The following is a 21680-nucleotide window of genomic DNA, read 5'->3' on the forward strand; positions in this document are numbered from 1 at the left end:
GAGATGAAAGATGTTCAAGAACGTTGGAACAGCCCATAAAGCCAAGACTTCTTAAGGTTTGTTACAACGAGAGCCTAGGACGATAGGGCTGGGGAGAATTTCCAGGAATTAGATCAAGTGAGTGTTTCAGAGTTCTCCAGAAAAACAGAACTAATAGGTTGTATATAGAAAGAGATTTATTATAAGGAATTGGTTCACAGGATTATGGAGACTGAGAAGTCCAGACCTAGGAGAGCCAATGGTATTGTTTCAATCTGAGTCCAAAGCCTGAAAACCAGGAGAGCTAATGGTGTAAGTTCTGGCCTAAGTCTGAGTCTGAAGGCAGAAGACTGATGTCCCAGCTCAAAAACAGTCAGAGAGAAAGAATTCTTTCTTACTCAGCCTTTTATGCCAGTCAGGCCTTCAACAGATTAGATGAGGCCCACCCACACTGGGGGGGGCTGTGCTTTACTCAATCTACTGATTCAAATGTGAATCTTTCCAACCAGAAACACCCTCACAGACACACCTCACCCATAAATATGTTTAATCAAATATCTGGCCACCCTTCAGCCCAGTCAAGTTGACACATAAAATTAACCATCACAGTGGGTCTTAGTCAAATTGTAGAAGGTCTTGAATGCCATGATAAACAGGTTAGATTTATTCTTTAGTCATTCTACCATTCACACATTTTTTTTTTCTTTTTTTTTTTTTTTTTGCGGTACGTGGGCCTCTCACTGTCGCGGCCTCTCCCGTTGCGGAGCACAGGCTCCGGACGCGCAGGCTCAGCGACCATGGCTCACGGGCCCAGCCGCTCCGCGGCATGTGGGATCTTCCCGGACCGGGGCACGAACCCATGTCCCCTGCATCGGCAGGCGGACTCTCAACCACTGTGCCACCAGGGAAGCCCCCCATACATTCTTTGATTCCCTACTCCATGAACTGTGCAAGGAGGTAGGGATAAGACGATGAAATAATGCAGATATACTCCCTGACCTCAAGGAAGTATTGGGAGATACATTCGATCCCCAGGTATCTGCAGAGGTTTGGTTCCAGGACCCCCCGCAGATACCAAAACTCATGGATGCTCAAGTCCCTTATATAAAATGCCATTGTATTTGCATATAGCCTATGCATATCCTCCTGTATACTTCAAATCATCTCTAGATGCTTGGCGCGCTTATGCATGTCGGTACCATTGGGCATCTCATCTATGAGTTCCTTGAACTCTCCTGGGAACACTGATGCTGCCTCAGCATCGGCCAATGCTGATTCCCCCCTGATGTTTAAGTTCTTGAGGCTGCAGCTTTACAAAGCCAGCCAGCCAACCCCTACCAGCCTGCATCTCCTTCCTCTCTCAAGCCCCTCACGGTAGCGCTCACAGAGACTGGGTGCTTTTTCACACATAATTTTGCCACCATCAGGGACATCCTTCTGTGACATGTCTTCTGGCCACGCACTTAATGCTTTCTCAGGCTTTGCAGGTACTCTATCACGAACCAGAGAGACCATTTTTGCTACTGTAGGGCCAGCACTGACCCTTCCACGAATTTCAGCTTCTTTCTGCTTCCCTGTGTAAATGCCTGATTCGTTCTTAGCGACCTTATTCCCACTTCCGCAAGCCACGTGCTGCTTTTCACAAGGTTAAGATTTTTGTTTTCTTGTTGGGGTGGCCCTTCAGGCTCCCTCTTACCATTTGACGATGCTTTGACCACTTAATTGCTCTTTAGAAGCTATTTTTTTTTCCCACAGAAACAAAGGGTTGCACACAACACGAGGAGCAGGGGAACGAGAGGGGAGGCAAACGATGCTCAAGTGAGGAGCGCTGGAGAGACACCGAGGACCTGTGCGGGCCCGAGGCCACAGAAGGGCGCGCCTGCCCATCACCGCATTCATGTGGATTCAGTACAGTGCTCAGCAGGTGGCAAATTCAAGTGTTGCTTTCTGGAAGTTTCTGGATTTTTTTTTTTTTCAAATACTTTCGATCTGAAGTTGGTTGAATCCACATACGTGCAAACCAGATATGGAGGGCCAACTGGATAGCTAATTGGGTAGCTAATTATCTACCTGCTGCCTCCTCTGGGAAGGTCCCTCTCACTGCTCAGCACCCAGTTCTCCAGGGGGACCCGTCTCTCCCTCCTCTGGGCTCCCAGGGTCCCCTGAGGTAGTGGGAGTAACACAACAGGTCTAAGAGCCCTGTCCTATGTACATGCACTCACTTACGTAGACCTCACACAGCTCTATGTGATGGGCACCAGGACCGTCCCCATTTAACAGTGAGTGTAAGTGACTTGCCCCGAGACACAGAGCTAGTAAGTGGTAGAGCTGAGACCTGAACCCGCCCGTCAGTCCCACTCCAGGAGGCAGACTCCTAAACACCACGCTAAGTAATGCCCTCAAGTGGGTACCAGCATTATCCCCATTTTATAGATGAGAAGACTGAGGTTCAGGCTAGGATTTGCCTAAGGCCATGGAGTTTAGGAGCTGAACCTGAAAGCAGGCAGGTGGCAGAGACTGAGTTTCTTCCCCGTCACAACTCCCCACCACCCCTGAAGAGGGCTTTGTGGAGACACCATACTGTATATGTCTATTTCCACGCCTTTCTCCATTCTCCAGTAGAGGCTCCTCAAGACTGAAGACCTGATCTATTTCCCTCTGTTTCTTCAGCTCTAGCACAGTTTTGGCATTTGACCCAGTACGCAAATGTTTGCTGAATGAATGAATGATTGTTAGTGAAGTTCCCATACCCAGGGTATGGCCTGTGATCGAGAGGGTTTTGAAATATTCTCTGCAAACTGGCCTGTTTCCTTGGCCTCAGGAGGAAAAAAAAAAATGGTGAAAAGAAAGAAAATGGGGCGTAACAAGGATTCCGGGCTGGATTCCATGACGTCACCCTGAAGTTGGATGTCTGGACTGGTAAACAAAGGCTCTTGTGACAGGGGCCCTGGCTGGTCACTCGGCCGTGTGGGAGAGGCAGGGAAAGCAGCCTGCCTCAGTGCTGGCCTCCACCCCAAGCTTTAGCCCAGGCGCCTCTGCATTCAGCAGGTATCTCATCCAAGGGAAAACCAGGACAGGAAATCACGTTGCCATGGAGACCAGAGAGGCCCTTCCAGACACAGGGGAAAATAAACACATTCTGGTTGGACTTAACCCCCACGAAGCCAGGGTAGCCTCACCTCCTAGTCTGAGAGGTGCTGGTTTTCTTTAGAAATGTCCAGTGGCCTCTCCTCCAAGGGCCCTTAGCACCGAGGGCTGAATGACAACTCCAGCCTGCTCTGGGTCCCCAAGGGCAGTGTCACCCCAGGGCTGAAGGAGGAAGCCATTTTTCTGCCTGGACCTAAGACCTCAGTCTCCTTCACGGCTGGAGGCTCCCTGCTGACAAGGACTGACATTTATATGGTGCTTGCTGGGCGCCAGGCAAGATCTATTATCTCCCCCTGTCCTCGCGACAACTCAGTGAGGAAGGCATTGTGTTATTGTCATACCCATTTTACTGATGAGGAAGCTGAAGCACAGAGTCCTTGTGACTCACCCAAGGTCACCAGATTGTTGATGGTGGCATCAGAATTTGAGGTGCTTGGACACTTCTTGGTCAACAGAGTACAGCACTTAAGACAGGACTTTGGGAATTCCCTGGTGGTCCAGTGGTTAGGACTCCGTTGCTTTCACTGCCAAGGGCCCAGGGTTCAATCCCTGGTCGGGGAACTAAAATCCCACAAGCCTCGCAGCGTGGCCAAACAAAGAAAGACAGGACTCTGGAGCCTCCAAAACTAGCTGTGTGACCTTGAGCAAGTTAATTAGTGTCTCTGAGCCTCAGTTTCCCCAGTGGTATAGAGCACCTGCCTTGAAGGATTGTTTTAGGGTTAAATGCAATGCACGTTTATTGAGCACTTGCTGCACGCTGGGCACTATGTTGGGCCTTGAAAGTACAGCAGGATGGAAGACAAATACAGTCCCAAGATCAAGCAGCTTATAGATGGACAGAGGTACATTCAGGACAGAGGGAAGTGCCCCCCTGGGAGCCCCGAGGCAGGAAGGAGTTGGCCCCTTGGAAGAACTGGAAGCCAGAGGGGCAGTTCCGAGCAGCACGGAGAGTGCCGGAAGCTGGATCACATAGTACCCACGGTAGATTTCTCTCTAATGGGAAGAGGTGGGGTTCCTTCCCAGTCCTGATGCTGTGAGATTACGGAAGAAAGTCAGGTTTCACGGTCACTGTCAGGGGTCAGTCCTACCTGAAGGGGCCTACGCTAGGGGTTCGCTAGCCAATGCCAGACTGAGAGCTAAGTCTGGCCAGCTGCGTGTTTCTGTATGCGCCTGCCAACTAAAAATGGCGTTTATGTTTTTAAGTCATTGAAAAAGAATTTGAAAAAATATTTTGTGACATGTGAAAATTATATGAAATTCAGATTTCCGTGTCCATAAGTAAAGTTTTATTGGAACACAGCCACACCCACGTAGGCCAGTGGGTTCTGGCCACTTTGGCACCGTGCCAGCGGGTTGAGTACTTGAGACAGAGATGCACCACCTACAGAGCCGATAATACTGAATGTTTGACCCCTGATGGAAGGAAGTGGCCAAGCCCTGGACAAGACGCCTCTGGCTTTGCAGAGCAGAGTGTAATTAGGGAGAAATCGTGCATCTGGACCTTTGAAGGGCAGCGACGCCGGGAAGCGGCAGTTCCCTGCGAGTTACCGGTGACGCGCGTAACAAGGTGCTGTGTACCACGCGTGTTGACTTCTGAGGTCCTCACCACGGTAGGTACAAAGATGATCCTCACTTAACACACGAAGAAACAGGACAGATGTCCTTGGGACCTGCCCAAGATTACACAGCTGGTGGGTGACAGGCTCAGGATTTGAACGCGGGCAGTTTGCGCCCTGCCACCTCTCCCAGGTGGCGTCAGTGATGAGGCCGGTGTCCCCGGAGACGCCGCGCTGGACGTACAGCTGAGAGCGCGATTCCTCGCCGCACCTCACCTGAGCTACCACCTCACCTGTCCCAGAAGCTGCAGGAGAGTCTTTCGAGACCACCACAACTCCTTGGATCCCGCCCCATGTTGGGGGACTTCATTACTTGACAGAGTGTTTGTGGTGACAACCGCCTACTTGCCCTCAGATCCAAGTTCCACAGCACTTCAGAGCACAGGGCTTGGGAGCCCTCCAAAACTAGCTGTGCAACCTTGGGCAATTAATTAACCTCTCTGAGCCTCGGTTTTCCCATTGGAATGTAAATGCCTACCTTGAAGGATTGTTGTGAGGGTTGAATTCAGGGACACACTTATTGGGCAGTTACTGTATACTGTACGCCCTGTGCCTTTGGGTTGCCAAAAACATGGACGATTCACAGGGCTCCCTTGCCCTGTGGCTTCCCATTGGTTTTGACCAATAGGGAGCTAGAGAAGGTGAGCGGGGGAGGAGAAAGCTGGAAGGATTTAACCTCCAGCTTCCTCCCTGCTGGGTGGGTGTGACCTCCTTAGGGTCACAGCTCCTGCCTGGTGGCCCTTTTCACACGGGCTTCTCAGTCTCCAGGTTACAGTAGTCACTCTTCCCCTTGGCCCCTTCAGGTCTAGGGGTGATAACAGAGCCCAATGTAATTAGTCCCTGGGGATATTTATGGTTTTCTGACACCCTGCCCTCCTTTGGAAAGAGTTTCTTTATTAAACGCCCTTTAAAGTACCTAATCTGAGTGTGCCCTTTCCTGCTGGGACCCCGACTGGCACACTCTTCATTTAAATTAATTTCCCAAGCATGGTAGGCTCAGTATATTCTGCCTGGTCTCACAAAGGATCTGCTCTTCAATTCCCCAACACAATATTTGTAGTTGTGAATCCCATCACAACGTTATGTCAGAGATGAATTATATCCCATACTGGTGAGGGTGTAGGGGCTGTAGGTATTTTTATATACTGATGGGTAGGAATGCAATACAGTAAAGACTAAACACACGGGAATTTGGCAACATGTTTCAAAATGTTAAGAAATCCCTTTGGGGCTTCCCTGGTGGCACAGTGGTTGGGAGTCCGCCTGCAGATGTGGGGGACACGGGTTCGTGCCCCGGTCCGGGAGGATCCCGCATGCCACGGAGCGGTGGGGCCCGTGAGCTATAGCCGCTGGGCCTGCACGTCCGGAGCCTGTGCTCTGCAACGGGAGAGGCCACAGCGGTGGGAGGCCTGCGTACCGGAAAAAACAACAAAAAAAAAAAGAAATCCCTTTGACCCAGTAATTTCATCCTCAGGAATTTATCTCAAGAAAATAATCGTACAAGTGTGAAAAGATGTTCTATTATAGTCAAACAAATTGTCTATCAGTAGTTGACTAGATAAATTAATTCACCCAGTGGAGTTTTTTGAGTACCTACGGAGCTTCAAGCACTGTTCTAGCCCCTAAGGATCTAGCAGTAAACAAGTTTGATGAAGTCTTATTTTTGTGGAGCTTACATTTTAGCAGTTGAATTAATTACAGCACATGTATATAATGAATGACATGCAAAAAGACAAAAAAAATTAGTAGTTCCAAATGTATGAGTGTATAAAGATGTCCGTGATAGATCATTAACAGAAAAAAGATGTGGCTACAGAACAGTAAGTAAAATAGGATTCCATTTTTATTTGTTAAATTTAGAAGAAACTATGGATGAATATAAAACAAACGTGATGATTATTAATTGGGGCAATGAGGTAATTATGGACTTTCATTTTGTATTTTATACAGTCTATATTATTTGAGTTTTATTGGAATAAGCTTTGCCAATTAAAAAAGATATTTTCACTTTGAACAATAAAATCTCTAAGCCTGCGTTTTTCCATTTAAAGTAGTATTTACCTTTTTAATTTTTTTACCTTTTTAATTTTAAAAATTATACATAAATACATTCTTTGTGTTAAAGTTTCAAAAAATATAGACAAAGTTTAAGCTCTCCTTGACTACTCCATGGTAACCACGGCTGTGAGTTATGTTTACCTCCAGATTTATTTCCATACATACATTTACTTGTAGCTACAGAAAATATATTGTGTATTGAGGTTTTTTTCTTTTACATGAATGATATCCTACAATAAGTATTGTTCTTCACCTTGCTTTCTAAAATCCAGTGTTGTAAACGCCTTACATTAGTACCAAAAGATTGGCTTCGCTTCTCTTAACCACTCCATTGTATTCACAGTATGGGTACACCAAGTTAATTTAGGCCCTTAGAAGGTTTAGCGCTTGTAATTTAAAATTAAGCCTTAGGTTATTTTTTTTTATTTTTTATTTTTTGCAGTACGCGGGCCTCTCACTGTTGTGGCCTCTCCCATTGCGGAGCACAGGCTCTGGACGTGCAGGCTCAGCGGCCATGGCTCACGGGCGCAGCCGCTCTGCGGCATGTGGGATCTTCCCAGACCGGGGCACTAACTCGTGTTCCCTGCATCGGCAGGCGGACTCTCAACCACTGCACCACCAGGGAAGCCCCTTAGGTTATTTTTACACAATAAATTACCCCACAATTTAGTATCTTAAAACAACAAATATTTACTATCTCACAGATTCTGTGAATCAGGGTCTTTCACAAGCCTGCACTCAATGTGTTGACAAGGACTGTGGTCTCATCTGATGGCTCAGGTGAGAGAGAATCCACTTCCAAGCTCACTCACATGGTTGTTGTCAGGCCTCCTTGCTGTCTGTTGGCTAGAAGTTCTTCCTCAGTTCCTTGCCACATGGGTCTTTCCAGAGGCTAGTTCACAACATAGTAGCAGTCTTCCCTCAGAGACAGCAAGAGAAGGCATGAAAAATGAAAGCCAGAGTTTCTTTGTCACTGAACCTTAGAAGTGACGTCCTATCACTTTTGCCACATTCTATTCATTAGAAATGATTCACTAGGTCCAGCCCACATGCAAGGGTGAGAAGATTATACAAAGGCAGGAATATCAGAAGGCAAGAATCATTGGGGACCATCTTGGCCGTTACCTATCCTGGGAAAGATAAGCAACCACATGAGCAATGGATATGATGAACGGTAAGAGAGGAAGCACAGGTAATTCAAGGCAGGAGCTGTGTAAGGAGTTATCCATTCATTCAACAAGTACTGAGCCCAACAATTATGTATTGTGACCAGGCACTAATCTAGGTTCTGAGCAAAAAATGATAAACAAGGCAGACCAAGCTCAGGCTCTCATGGAGTTTACAACATAGCAGAGGCAAGACAAGGCAACCAGAGAGGTAATGAGCCTAAGAAACAAGACAGCGGTCGTGCAATTCATAAGGGATTTAACAGGCAGACTCACCACAGTCTGTTGGTGACAGGATGTGGTGAGTGAGGGGGAGGGAGGAGTTCAAGATGGTTCCCATGTTTCAAGGCTGGGCAACTGGTGGACTCTGGTACCTTGCCCAAGAGGAAGAAAACTGGAGGGGGAATAGACTTAGAGAAGAATAATAAGCTCAGTGTTGGATGTGTTGAGTCTAAAGAATCTCTGGAACAACGAGGTGATACTCAGGAGGCAATGGACACCAGTCTAGGAGCTCAGCAGCGATGCCTGGACTCAAGACAGAAAACAAGACATCAATGGTGTGGTGGTGATATTTAAGCCACACCAGTGAATGGAGAGAGGAAATAAGGCTAGTGGAACCCTGAGGAATTGGAACATCTATGCCGTAGGGAAAAGGAAAGAGGAGGCAAAAGGAGAGAGAAGATAAAGGAGCAATCAGAGAGTGGAGAGGGAGTGTCATGGATTCCGCAGGAGAGAACTGGAAGCAAAAGGAGTGAGCAGCTCTGTCAAACCCAGTTAAGATGTCTCCCTTGGGGCAGAGAAGTCACTGGTGACCATGATGAGAAGAGCTTCAGAAGTGGGGAGTGGGGAAGGGAGAAGGTTGAGGAGTGATTGAGGGGTGAGGAAGTAGAGATAGTGAGAGTAAATCATTCTTGACTTTTGTTAATCCTATTGGCACATATATGAACACCGAGGCATTATCTGAATTAAATGTCCATCCTTGACGTTATTTTAGTGTCTGCGAGGCTGTCAGCTCTTCCTTTCTCATTCATTCCCAATACTTTGGTTGGGAATGGTTCTATTAGGCAAGAAGGATAGGATTGCTTTTGACAAGTGGGGAAAGAGTAGGAAGAAAAGCCGGGGTAGGGGGACACAACTTTCTGGACTGTGATTGTGAAGTTGTGTAACCTCCAGCCAACAGAGAAGCAGAGGTCTCCAGGAGTGCAAAGGCTGAGGTGCTGTGAAGTCCTAGATCCCTTATGGGTACTCAATATCTCCTATCTAAACTGAATCCTCTTCCAAAGCTGAAATGTGTCCATATCCTTTATTAGCAAGATGGAATCTTTCTTAGAAAATTCAAGCATTTACTATCTAAGTAGGAAGAATCTCAGCTTTTCTCGCGCAAGCTATCTTTTTGGACTGCTGCAGTATCAACTTGTTCTTTCTGTCCACCAGAGGCCTTGCTTCTTGAATTTTTTTTCTTCCCCTTGGGATCAGAAAACTGTATGAAATTGGTGGTGTTGATTGGAGAATTTGAGTGGATTGACTGACATGGTTCCTTTGGCAGTCTTTTCATAATCTTTCTTGTGATCCTTTTGAAAAAATTTACTTCACATAATTGTTCAGATGTAGACCAGCCTGTATATGTGTGTGTAGGGTGGGGGGGGGGGCGTGTTTTAAGAGAAATAATGCTTTAAAAGTTTCCTTTACAGGTGTCACCTTCTGTCACAATACACTGAACAATTCATCTGCTTTTGTGTGTCACTCTGTTGCAATAGAGAGAAAAGGATGTCCCCACCTCCACCTGAAATCCAGGCTCTATTACTTGCAAAGTCCGTTTCTAACTAGTCCCAAATTATCAGTCCCACCCAGGAAAAATGGCGCCTTGCTCTTTGTGGACCCACTGATTCATTTAATACTATTGTATTTTTGAATCACTTACAAGTTGGAAATAAAAAGTAGACCATTTCTAAACATTAGCATTTGACCTGAATCGACCTTCTATTGGGAGGTAGCACTTTAGAAAGAGGTGGCCAGGGCTGGGAAATTCTAGAACTAATTTGCCATTGGCATTTTCTTGTTCACTTGCTTCCCAAATAATCATATCCAAACAGCTGTTTTGTTTTTATTTTGTGCCACCCCCCCAGTTTCATTTTATTAATATATGTTCAGATACTGACTTGCATTTAGGACCTGAAAACAGGTAAGTTTTGCAAAATGCTGTGGACAATAAAAATGATTTGTAATCTGTAGACTTTACTCCTTGGGAGAGACTCATCCAGATGTTCCTCAAACAGACTTTTATCATGTATAACAGTGCACCATGGAGGATTTATGTAGATCCTTCCATCTTCTCCTCCTTCCCATGATAATGTTTCTGGGGACTGAACCATTGCTGTGTTATACCATTAATTTTAGTGTTAAGTTTCCCAGCCGGTTCTTTCCCACTGCACTGAATTCAGAAGCTCCATGATCACTTTTTTCTGTTATTTTTTTTCACTTCTTGACCTATTTCCTCTGCATTTCACAAGTTCTTTTGTTGCATCGATACAACCTTCTCCTGTATCATTTCTGCTTTTCTTGCTTCCAATAAGATTTTTGTTCAGTTGATGTTCTGTGAAGTTTTCCTTTGTATCTGCTTCTTTTTTTTTTTCCACTCTTGGCCTATTATCTCACTGAGTGTAGACTGTTTTTCAAACATGCTGCCTTCTTTGCAGTAAATCTTTTATCAGGAGAAACATTTTCTTCTGAGCTCTTTCATCTTTGTAATTCATCTCATGCTATTAAATATTTTCATAAGTTCCAACATTTTATTTTTCATTCACTGATAATCTATTATTAGTTTAATTTGTTGATCTGTATATGTGTCCCTGGAATGCATAAGACTGAGTAGATGCTTCAACCAACATTTGGAGCAGGAGGGCAGAAGGAGGTCACTAACTCTATTTCTATAGTGTATTTAAGACTAGAACCTACCATACTTTATTCAGAATCCCCAAAGCTTAGTGCTTGGCTATCAGTTGTCAAAACTTGCCAGGTGATTCCATCGTACAACCAGGATGAGAACCACTGCCTACCTCCTGGCTTCTCAGTGGAAGCTAAAAACACCCAGCAAAGCTAGCCCATAGCGCTAAATTTTGAGCTAAGCACAGATAAAACAACAAAGACATTTATTAAGAAGTTCAAGTCTATTATCACTTCATTTTCTTAAATGAGAAAGTGACAAATCTCAGCAGGAGCCTTTAAGGCTTATTGTTAAGGCTAGTGTTGAAAGTAAATTTTGGACATAGTGCTTTTAAGAAACACTCTTGATATTGTTGCTAACGTCGATGTTGTTATTGATATCACAGATATTTTTTAAAAGCTACAAAATTATGGTCTATATTCCTGACTCCCTTTCCGAGGCTGTTTTATGTTTTGATGGTATCTGATGCCAGGCTCTGCTGCTAAGGAGAATGTAGTCTAAAGTGGATGCAGTGTAATTACGACAGATGGAACTTTGGTCCGTTTTCATTCACAGCTGCATTTTGTTAGCTGGTTAAGGTCACATAGTTGTCTCGCAAAAACATTTCTTGAGTGAGTTGCTGGAGGGTTGTTTCACTGCTTGGGCCAGTGCGATTCTCATATGCTGCCACAACCTTCTTCCTTACCTTTGCCTGAGACGTGGCCCTGCAAAGGGAACTCTCTGGCATCCCTAGGTGAGCAAAGCCCTGTCCTCTCTCTCCAGGAAGGCAGCGGAGCCATGCCCCCAGGACATGAACTTTGAAGCCTGGCGGTTCAGATGTGAGTTCACTTCTGACACCTAATAGCGGTGTGACCTTGGGTCTTGTGCAATTTACTTAAGCTTTCTTTTCTACCCTCTCTCCTAATCTTATTATGAAAATTTTCACAGATACAGAAAAGTTGAAAGAATAGTACTATTATGATATATATGATAAATACACAGTAATATATGATGTACTATATTGATAATCCAAGGATGAACCACCTAGATTCAACATTTGTTAACATTTTACTATATTTGCTATTTTTGCCATATATGCTTACGTATAAGGGTGATATAATTTAAAAAACAATCTTTGTCCCAGGTTCCTGGCACACAGCCCCTAAAACCCTTGGAACACTGGAGCGATGAGCGTCTTTTGTACGCTAATGAGATGATTGGTGTCTGGGGGCCACTATACAGTTTCAGGATGGGGCTGGTCCCCAGAGAGACCAAGGTTTGATGACAGGGTTGGAACGTTCAGTCTCACCCTTCTCCTGGGAAAAGAGAGGTGCTGGAGATATGAGCTAATCATCAATGGCCAATAATCTAATCAATCCTGCCTATGTAATGAAGCTTCCATAGAAACCTCTGAATAATGGTGTTCAGAGAGCTTCTGAGTTGGTGAACACGTAGAGATACTGGTACATGTGGAGAGGGCATGGAAACTCGGCGCCCCTTCTCCCACACCCTGCCCTACGCACCTCTTCCATTTGGCCGTTCCTGAGTTGTATCCTTTATAATAAGCCCCCAAATGTAAGTGCTTTCCTCAGTTCTGTGAGTCATTCTAGCAAATTATTGAACCTGCGGAGGGGGTGGTGGGAATCCCCTGAATTTATAGCCTATCAGTGAGAAGTGCAGGTGACAACTGGGGCTCATGACTGGCATTTGAAGTGGGGCAGTCTAGTGGGACTGAGCCCTTGGATTGTAGAACACCCCACTGGTGTCCAGAGAACCAGAGAATTGGTTGCTGGTGTTGGACAACATCACAGAGTAAGTATATGTACAAGTAAATTACAGGCATCATAACACTTCTCCCCTAAATATTTTGGCCTGTATCACCTAAAAATAAGACCATTCTCCAACAGAAGCACCCTACGTAGCGTTTTCACACTTGGCAAAAATTAACAGTGATTTCCCAATGTCATCTAATATACAGTCCATGTTCAAATTTTACCAAATGTCCCTCAAATGTCTTTTTAAAAAAATATTCATTTAGGGCTTCCCTGGTGGCGCAGTGGTTGAGAGTCCGCCTGCCGATGCAGGGGACACGGGTTCGTGTCCCGGTCCGGGAAGATCCCACATGCCGCGGAGCGGCTGGGCCCGTGAGCCATGGCCGCTGAGCCTGCGCGTCCGGAGCCTGTGCTCTGCGATGGGAGAGGCCACAACAGTGAGAGGCCCGCGTACAGCAAAAAAAAAAAAAAAAATTCATTTAGTTATTTGGGTGCATCGGGTCTTAGTTGTGGCATTCGGGCTCTCTAGTTGGGGTGCGAGGGCTCAGTTGCCCTGTGGCATGTGGGATCTTATTTCTCTGACCAGGGATCAAACCCGCATCCCCTGCATTGGAAGGTAGATTCTTAACCACTGGACCACTAGGGAAGTCCCTCTCAAATATCTTTAATGACTTTTTTATTTTCCATATCAAGTGCAAGTAGGATCACAAATTGCATTTGGTTTTTATGTCTCTTCACTCTCCTTTTTTTTTCTAGAAAATATCCCTACCCTTTTGCTAATGATATTGTGAAGAATCCAGGCCAATTGTCTTGTAGAATGTCCCACATTCTGGATTTCTGTGATTGTTTCCTTAGGCAGGGTGTGATATTTAACTTTTCTAGGCTTATATACCCACGGGTGCAGTAACAGTACCTGCCAGTTCTTACTAAATACTACTGTATAGTCGATGTGAGGATTAAATGCAATAATGCTTGGAAGGTACGGTATCTGGCACACAATAAATGGTACTATTGTCACATCATGATCAGCAGCCTCCCCATCCCCACCGCCATCCTCAGCACTGCAGGTTCCAAGCTGCCGCTGTACACAAACTTTCCTGATTCTTTCCTCACCCTCTGGGATATCTTATGCTCATCTTGCTCTGTTCCTTCTGTCCTGGAGAACTTAACTGACTAGTCCTAAGCCAAGTGACTCTCTTAGCCCCTCCAAGAACCAGTGGTTAGCATTTACCCATCCTCCTAGGGACACCCTCTTTGTTCAGAATCACAGATTTACTACTACAAAATGGCTCAGATGATAGCGAGGCATTAACTGGTGTAACGCCCACCTGGGGAGGAAGTAGGTGCTTTGTCATTGTTGGCTCTGGGGGTGACCTTGGTGCTGAGTTTGTTGGTGCCACAGCTGCTGCAGTGCTGATGGAGGGATGCTGGAGAAAGGAGATTGGCTGGTGAGGAAGGTGAAGAACGTGCTGCCAAAAGACTGGGCTCAGAGCCAGATGCTAATTACGATGGCCTGGGGGTGCTGGTACCCTCTGTCCGCGTCATCTAAGGAAGCAGGGGGGAAGCTGGTGGGAGTTGGGGAGGTGAGAGAAACGGGAAAGGTGAGAGGGACTGACAGGTTGGAGAAATCCACTTGTTCCCCTAGGGTCCACCCTCCCTTCAGACCCAAGCTGTCTGGGAGAAATTGTGGCTGTCACCATAGCAACAGCAGCAGCTGATGCGTGATGCACAGTGTCTTTATTAGAGAACCTCGGTCAAGCTTGTGCCAGTATTTTTCCATCTGAATCTCATTTCTTCAGTAAACGAGAGACCAGAGGCTGGGAATGGCACGGGTGGGGCTGGGGGTGCTTGGAGATGGAAACAGGAGAGTTCTCAGATATTCTACTGAATTTCTGGGAATTGTAGATTGAAGAGAAGCAGATTTTTTACATTACTTTGATAAGACATAATTTAAACATTCAAACTGCTTCAGAATTCCCTTAAATTATACATGAATTGCTGAAGCAGCATTCCCATTGCCTTCGGAAAGGTGCAAAGCATTGCACGCTGGAAACCTTAGTGGAAGGAGATGTCTCTGGTCGTGAGCAGGGCCAACCTGGGAATCAGACTGACCTTAGTCTCCCAGCCCTGCTAACTTCCCAGCAGAGCGGCTTTGGGCTAATTACTTTACCTCATTAAGTTCAATGTTCTCAGCTGTGAAATGGAGGTAAGAAGAGTAGCTGCCTCACAGGGTTATGATGAGAAATAAGGGAGCAGATGCATACAGGGTTAAGCCCAATTCTTGACCCTCATTAGATGCTCAATAAGTGGTCTCTTCCTACTGTGAATATTTCTATTACTACTACAACAATTTCTATTATTCCACCTATTACTCTTACTACTACGGGTACTATTACTGTTACTATTCTTACTATTACTCTAACAATGACTAATGTTACTCATCTTCTCTTCCTCCTCCTATCACCATGGGGATAACACAAATCAGCTGAGTAAGGATTATGACCCACTGGCAACTGCCTCTTCTCCCTTAAATGGTACCAGCGCCTCTGTGAGGGGCCGGGGTCAGAAACTGGGAAGACCTTGTTGTTGCCCTCACTGGCTGTGAATCTAGGGTCAGACGAAAGCGTGACTCCACAGACAGCTAGGGAATCCTGGAACAGCAATAGGATCTTTCTTAGAGATTGTACAGCTGATGTATTTCAGGACTTTTTCCAAACTTGTCACTCAAGTACCCCCTCTCTATTTTTGTCCTGAATACCACCCACATTGTTCTTTATTTCAGGTTCTTCCCTTGAACTTGACTCCCTTTTTATTGGCCACATAAATGTGGTTTTGAAGGAAATTTTATAGCGCTATGAAAAATGTAAAACTAGTATCACTTGCCATGAAAGGAAGTAACTAAAAATAAAAGTGATGGAAACAATTCAGTGCTGTTGAATTCTAGCTAATACTTTTTTCTTGTTGAAACTTTTGAGACTTGGGCTCACCCTCTCTGTTCACAAAGGAGGTTGGCAAGAGGTTGTTGAAGATACACTAGCACCAGAATGAAACTTTCCTGTGTGAAGTGTTGAAAACCACTGGAGGGGAATGAATTTCTCACTGTATGGTCCAGTGATATCTTATGCTCCATGTGTGTCCCCCTGAAATCACTGCTGACCTTAATTAAAGAACAAATAATTACCTCTTCTTCGAGGCGAAGGGGGTGGGCGAGAGGTAGGCCCTAGAGCAGACTGCATTTCAACTGCTTCTAATTGTTCAGGCCGCCAAGGACACAGGTGGACATCCCAGTGGAAGGAACGACACTGGTGAAACATGGGGGCACACGTCATGACGATGCTCCATCAGGCAGCTTTAAGTAGTTCAGAGTCACTGAAGCAGGGAGGGGCAGGCCGACAGGGTCCAAATCACAAACGCTTTGTTAGTTGCACTAAGGAATTCCAATTTCATTCACTGGGTAAAGTGCAACCATTGAGATATACTAAAGTGTAGAATAATAAGAGTAAAAATAGCTATTGTTTACAAGCACCACTATACACTTGGCATCGAACCTTCACAACAACTCTGAACGGGGCAATATTATCCCTGTTTTACAGATGAGGAAACTAAGCCTTAATGAGGTTAAGTGGCTGCCCAATGTGGTAGATTGCAAAAATGACCGCAACTCTCCATCCCTCCCCGTGTTTGTCATATTGCAGTCACTTTGCAAAGGGGACTCTGCGGTTCCTTCCATCAAGAGTGGAATCTGTTTTCCCACCCACTGGCCTTTGGGGTCAGCTTGAACCAGAAGAATGTGGGGAAGGGACAATGGGCCAGTTCCAAGCGTAGGCCTCAAGAGGCCAGGCATGGCTCTGCTCACTCTTCTGGAACCCTGACATCACCACGTGCACAAGGCCCGGTTGGCCTAATGAAGAATGAGAGGTCGGGTAGGGCAGAGTCCAGCTGCTCCAGCTGCAGCCCAGGCATGTGACAGAGCGCAGCCAAGATCAGCAAAGCCACTTCTCCAACCTGCAGCTGACCCCAGACACAAGAGTGAGCCCAGGCGAGACCAGAACCACCACCAGCTGATCATAGACTCGTGAGCAGTAGAGAATAGGGTTGGTTCGTTTTGGAGCCACTTTGGTTAGTGAAAGCTAACTGAGAAACCCGGCTAACCCAGCGTATAAATGTTGGGGCCGGGATTTGCTCCCAGGCTCTGCTTTTTTTTCCTCCAGGCTGTGCTTTTAAACACTGTTTCTCAGGAACACTGAGATTTCCCAGTTACATTGGTAGGTGTCAGTTTTTCAGCACAGCTCACAACTTTCCACTGAATGTGGACCACAGCTGCCCTGTACACCACCTCAAAAAGATTTGGTCAATAGATAAAGGAGGAGCAGGAAAAGACTTGTGTCCCAAGAAAATGTTCTACAAATGGCACCTTCAATAATTCTTTTAAGGCAGTGGGTCTCAACCAGAAGTGATTTTGACCCTCTAGGGGACATCAGTGGTGTCTGGAGACATCTTTTATTGTCACAGCCGGGCAGTGCAGGTGCTCCTGGCATATCGTGGAGAGAGGCTAGGGGTGCTGCTAAACGTGCAGCCTAAATGCGTAAGACAACGCCCCCAAACAAAGACTTATCTGGCCCAAAAATGTCAGTCGTGGCGAGGTTGACAGACCCCGTTTTAAGATAACATGTAAACGAGACCATCATTATGACTATGATGCAAACACTTCTGAGCAGTGGATCTCAACCCTGGCTACGCATTAGATTCATCCAGGAAATTTTCTTGAAATACCAACACCCAGCCCCCATGCCCAAACACTCTGACTCAGTTGGGGTGGGGCCATTTAAAAAATTCTTTCCAGGTGATTGTGACGTACAGCTAGGGCAGAAAACCACTACTTTAGGAAAAGTAGCGGACAGTGAGTCATACAAATAAGATAGTGAACTGATGTTTTTAAAAATATGCCTGCCCCTTCTCTTTGTCAGAGTAGCCTCTGTACCTGGATTCTTGCTCCCCTGGTGTTAGAATCCGACTGCAGCCCTGTGCATGATTCCTTTGAGTCCTGTGGCTTACTTCCCCTGGCTTCTGTCTGTTTCCACCACACTTGCCCCAAACAAACACTTTTTCTCCGATGCAAGACTCTTCCTGCTCACAGATTTTCCTAAGACCTTCATATACAGGAAGATTTCACGATTTACTATAGGCTTTTCTTGATATTTGGGGATTACTGGCAGGACACTCTTTCCAGGAGAGTCTTCTGATATCTCCCTATGTTTATTCACCCTTCTCTTCTGTGCACTCCGGGGCTAACTCAGCAGGCTTGGGATGGTCAAACCGTGCACATATCAAAGAAAAGGACTGGCCTCTGATCTGCTCCTGGGAGATGACCTCTAAGCCCTTGGAATATCCAGCCTGATAAGAGTGTCTTCGTATACCTGGGATCTTGGGCCATGCCAGATGGTTTATGCTAACGTGGGATTTATGGTGAGGGCTTTGGGCCATGCTGTATTAGCTCTACTTCCGGAGAGGATGGAGACTGAGTAACTAAGGCCAGTGACACACTCACTCTATGTCTACATGACTGACCCCCAACAAAAACCATGGATATCAAAGCTTAGGTAAGCTTCCTTGGTTGTGTTGGGAGAATTAAGCAGTATCTCTATGATTCCACTGAGAGGGTACAACTGAAACCCAGTGCCTGGACCCTGCCCTGTGTACCTTTCTCCTTTGCTGATTTTAATCTGTATCCTTTCATTGTAACACACTTTAACTGTGAACATAACAGCTTTTCTGAGTTCTGTGAGCCCTCCCAGCAAATCTTCAAACCTGAGGGTGGTCTTGGGGACCCCTGACACATCTCCCCACTCCCTATTCTCTCTTTTCACGTCTTCTGGAATAAACTACAGTGTCCTCTATTTTCTCTTGTAAGGCAATTCTGACCATATGCAGATCATTTGGGGTCTCATGTTTTCTTCTAAGTAGTTTATCAATAAATTTCTTTCAAATAAATTCAGTGTTCTCCATGGAAATGAGGCTGGTAAAAACAATTTTCTCTAGCTTATTACATACTTTTGCAGACATTACTTTGTAAGCATGTGCACACACACACAGAACTGTCCTACCATTACCAGAACCAGGGCTGGGAGTTACTTTTCTGCTAGAATCTAGAAATCATTTCCACTCACTATAAGGCCAGTGAAAGTAGAATGAGAAACACAGTTGGCAGTGTACCTCTCTGCAAATAAGGTGAAGGTCTCTTCATCACTTCCTCCCAAGAGCTAATGACTGTGTAGATTCCACCATATGGATGTACCATGATTTTTTCAACCAGTTCTCTATTGTTAGATACTTGGGTTGTTTCCAACATTTTTGCTCTTCCATATAAGGCACCAATAAAGATTATTCCATAGTAACCATCAGGCTCTTCTATAATTATTATCTTAAGATAAATTTCTATACATGGTATTTCTGAATTAAAGAGTACAAATGTTTTTAAGATCTTTTTTTTTGTGTGTGGTACGCGGGCCTCTCACTGTTGTGGCCTCTCCTGTTGCGGAGCACAGGCTCCGGACGTGCAGGCTCAGCGACCATGGCTCACGGGCCCAGCCGCTCTGCGGCACGTGGGATCCTCCCGGAATGGGGCACGAACCCACGTCCCCTGCAGCGGCAGGCGGACTCTCAACCACTGCGCCACCAGGGAAGCCCTAAGATCTTTGATAGAGTATTTTCTTTGAGGACTATATCAATTAAAAATTCACCAGTTCTATGTAAACATGATTGTTTCCCTGCTTCCTTATCACACTGTGCATTAATTACTTGCTCCATTAATAAACAAATTGCTCTAACAATAAGAGGATAGTTAGCTAAACTATGGGGCACTTATACTACAGAATATTATGCTGCAAAGAATAAGGGAAGCTTCTGGAATATAAAGGTGAAGAGAAGCAAAGAGATAGACTTTTCCTATCCCAACATAATGAAATGGACAAAAATTAACAAAATCTAGATTTAAAAGGCCACCAGGATCATTTAGAGGAAGAGAGGAAGATGTATGACCTTAGGTTTTGGCTCTAAAATGTCAATGGAAAAAAAATACAGAAGCTTCATGCAATTAACAGGCAGCTTCTGCCCTGTACCCCAGGAAGTGTGAAGAGGGGTGAGGAATGGGTAGAAGGTAAAGGTGAAAATCCTGAAAAATCTTAGTAATATCCCCCCATTTGGAGAGACGACAACTGAGGGGATAAGCCAGCAGCTGGGGGGAAAGTCTCCCACACCCATGGGAAGAGAAGCTCCTTGCTTCCATCTCGGTGTCCTTCCAGAGAGCTGAAAAACAGGTAGGGTCTGGCATGGTATATCCCAGGTGGCAGGAAAGCGGGAAAGGAGATATAGACTGGTCTCAACTACCTCGCTCTAACTACTTACTGCCCTAAAAGGACTGGATGGAAGAGGAAACAGTAAAGAAAATATCAGTACATCAGATAGTCTCCTGATGGTGTGTGTGGCAGGTGGAAGTACCTGGTGCCTGTCCCCCCTCTCCCCCACCTTCTGGCTCAGAGGGGAGTGGGAGGAACCTCTGGGAAAGTTGGGTGAGGGGATAACGGAGGTGGAGTGAGCCCTGTGATGGGGCATTTAACACAATTGCAGAAAACAGGAACCAGCCTTCAGCAGCCACTATGGCTCACTGGCTCAGCCTAGCTCTGTTTCCCTTTGCTGCCTGCCCCACCCTATCCCAATGCAAAAACTGACAAAACAGAAACCCAGGAAGCTCACCCATTTTCCTTTATTTGGGGAACTCAGTAGACATTTACTAAAGTTGACAAATCAGGAAATGGAGGTTTAAAATATTACCTAAAAGTATAAAGCCAACCTAAAATTTAAAAGTTACCAGAAACAAAGTAAGGGGAAGCAGAACAAACATAATCCTCATATCAAAATAGTAGAAAACAAAGTAAATATTAAAAGCAGAAAAGATGAGAGAATGAAAACAAATCATAGCTGTTATTTCCATAAATGTATGTGAAGTTTTAAAAAAGCAATTTAAAGAGAAAGACTTCTTGGATCAAAAAAGCAAAACACAACTTTTGGCGGAAAACAAAAGAATATGTCAAACAAAATATCTCAGGAAGGTTGAAAGGTATGAACAAAGACATACCAGGTGAAGATGACAAAAAGGAAGCTGGGTTCATGATATTAATATCAGACAAAGTTGAATCTAGAATTATACGAGGTAGTTGAGACCAACAGGGGCATTTGATAATGACAAAGGGTGTGTACACACCACAATTAGGCTAAAACTTCAATGATATGAGGACACAATTGAAGACAGTATCAAAATGATCAGAGCATCAACTACAAACAGACACCAAGGACTAAAAAACTTATGTAGCTCACCTCTCCCAGTCCACAATAGAGAAGGAAATTAAAAATGAAGATTTAGAGGACCTCAATGTACATTTAATTAGGTCGACTTTGTAGTTTTGCATCAAATGCTGTACACTGACAATAGAGGATACATCTTTTCATAGTCCTGTGGAATTTTTACAGTAATGGACTGCATATCAAGCCACAAAGAAAATCTTAATAAAATTCAAAAAGTAGAAATATTACAGACCATTTTCAGTAACACAAGAAAACTAGAAATTAACCACAAAATTAGGAGGGAAAAAAACCTACCACCCACCTGGGTGGGGGAGAAGTGTGGGAAGAGAGAAAGAGATTAAAGAATATTTTTAAACCAAAATTTCTTAATATCTCAAATAATGGGGCTTCCCTGGTGGCGCAGTGGTTAAGAATCCACCTGCCATTGCAGGGGACACAGGTTCAAGCCCTGGTCTGGGAAGATCCCCCATGCCCTGGAGCAACTAAGCCTGTGAGCCACAACTACTGAGCCTGTGCTCTAGAGCCTGTGAGCCACAACTACTGAAGCTTGTGTGCCTAGAGCCCATGCTCCTCAACAAGAGAAACTACCGCAATGAGAAGCCTGTGCACCACAAGGAAGAGTAGCCCCTGCTCACCACAACTAGGGAAAGCCTGCACA

Source organism: Leucopleurus acutus, assembly GCF_964270905.1.
Source record: "Leucopleurus acutus genome assembly, chromosome: 16".
NCBI lineage: Eukaryota > Metazoa > Chordata > Mammalia > Artiodactyla > Delphinidae > Leucopleurus > Leucopleurus acutus.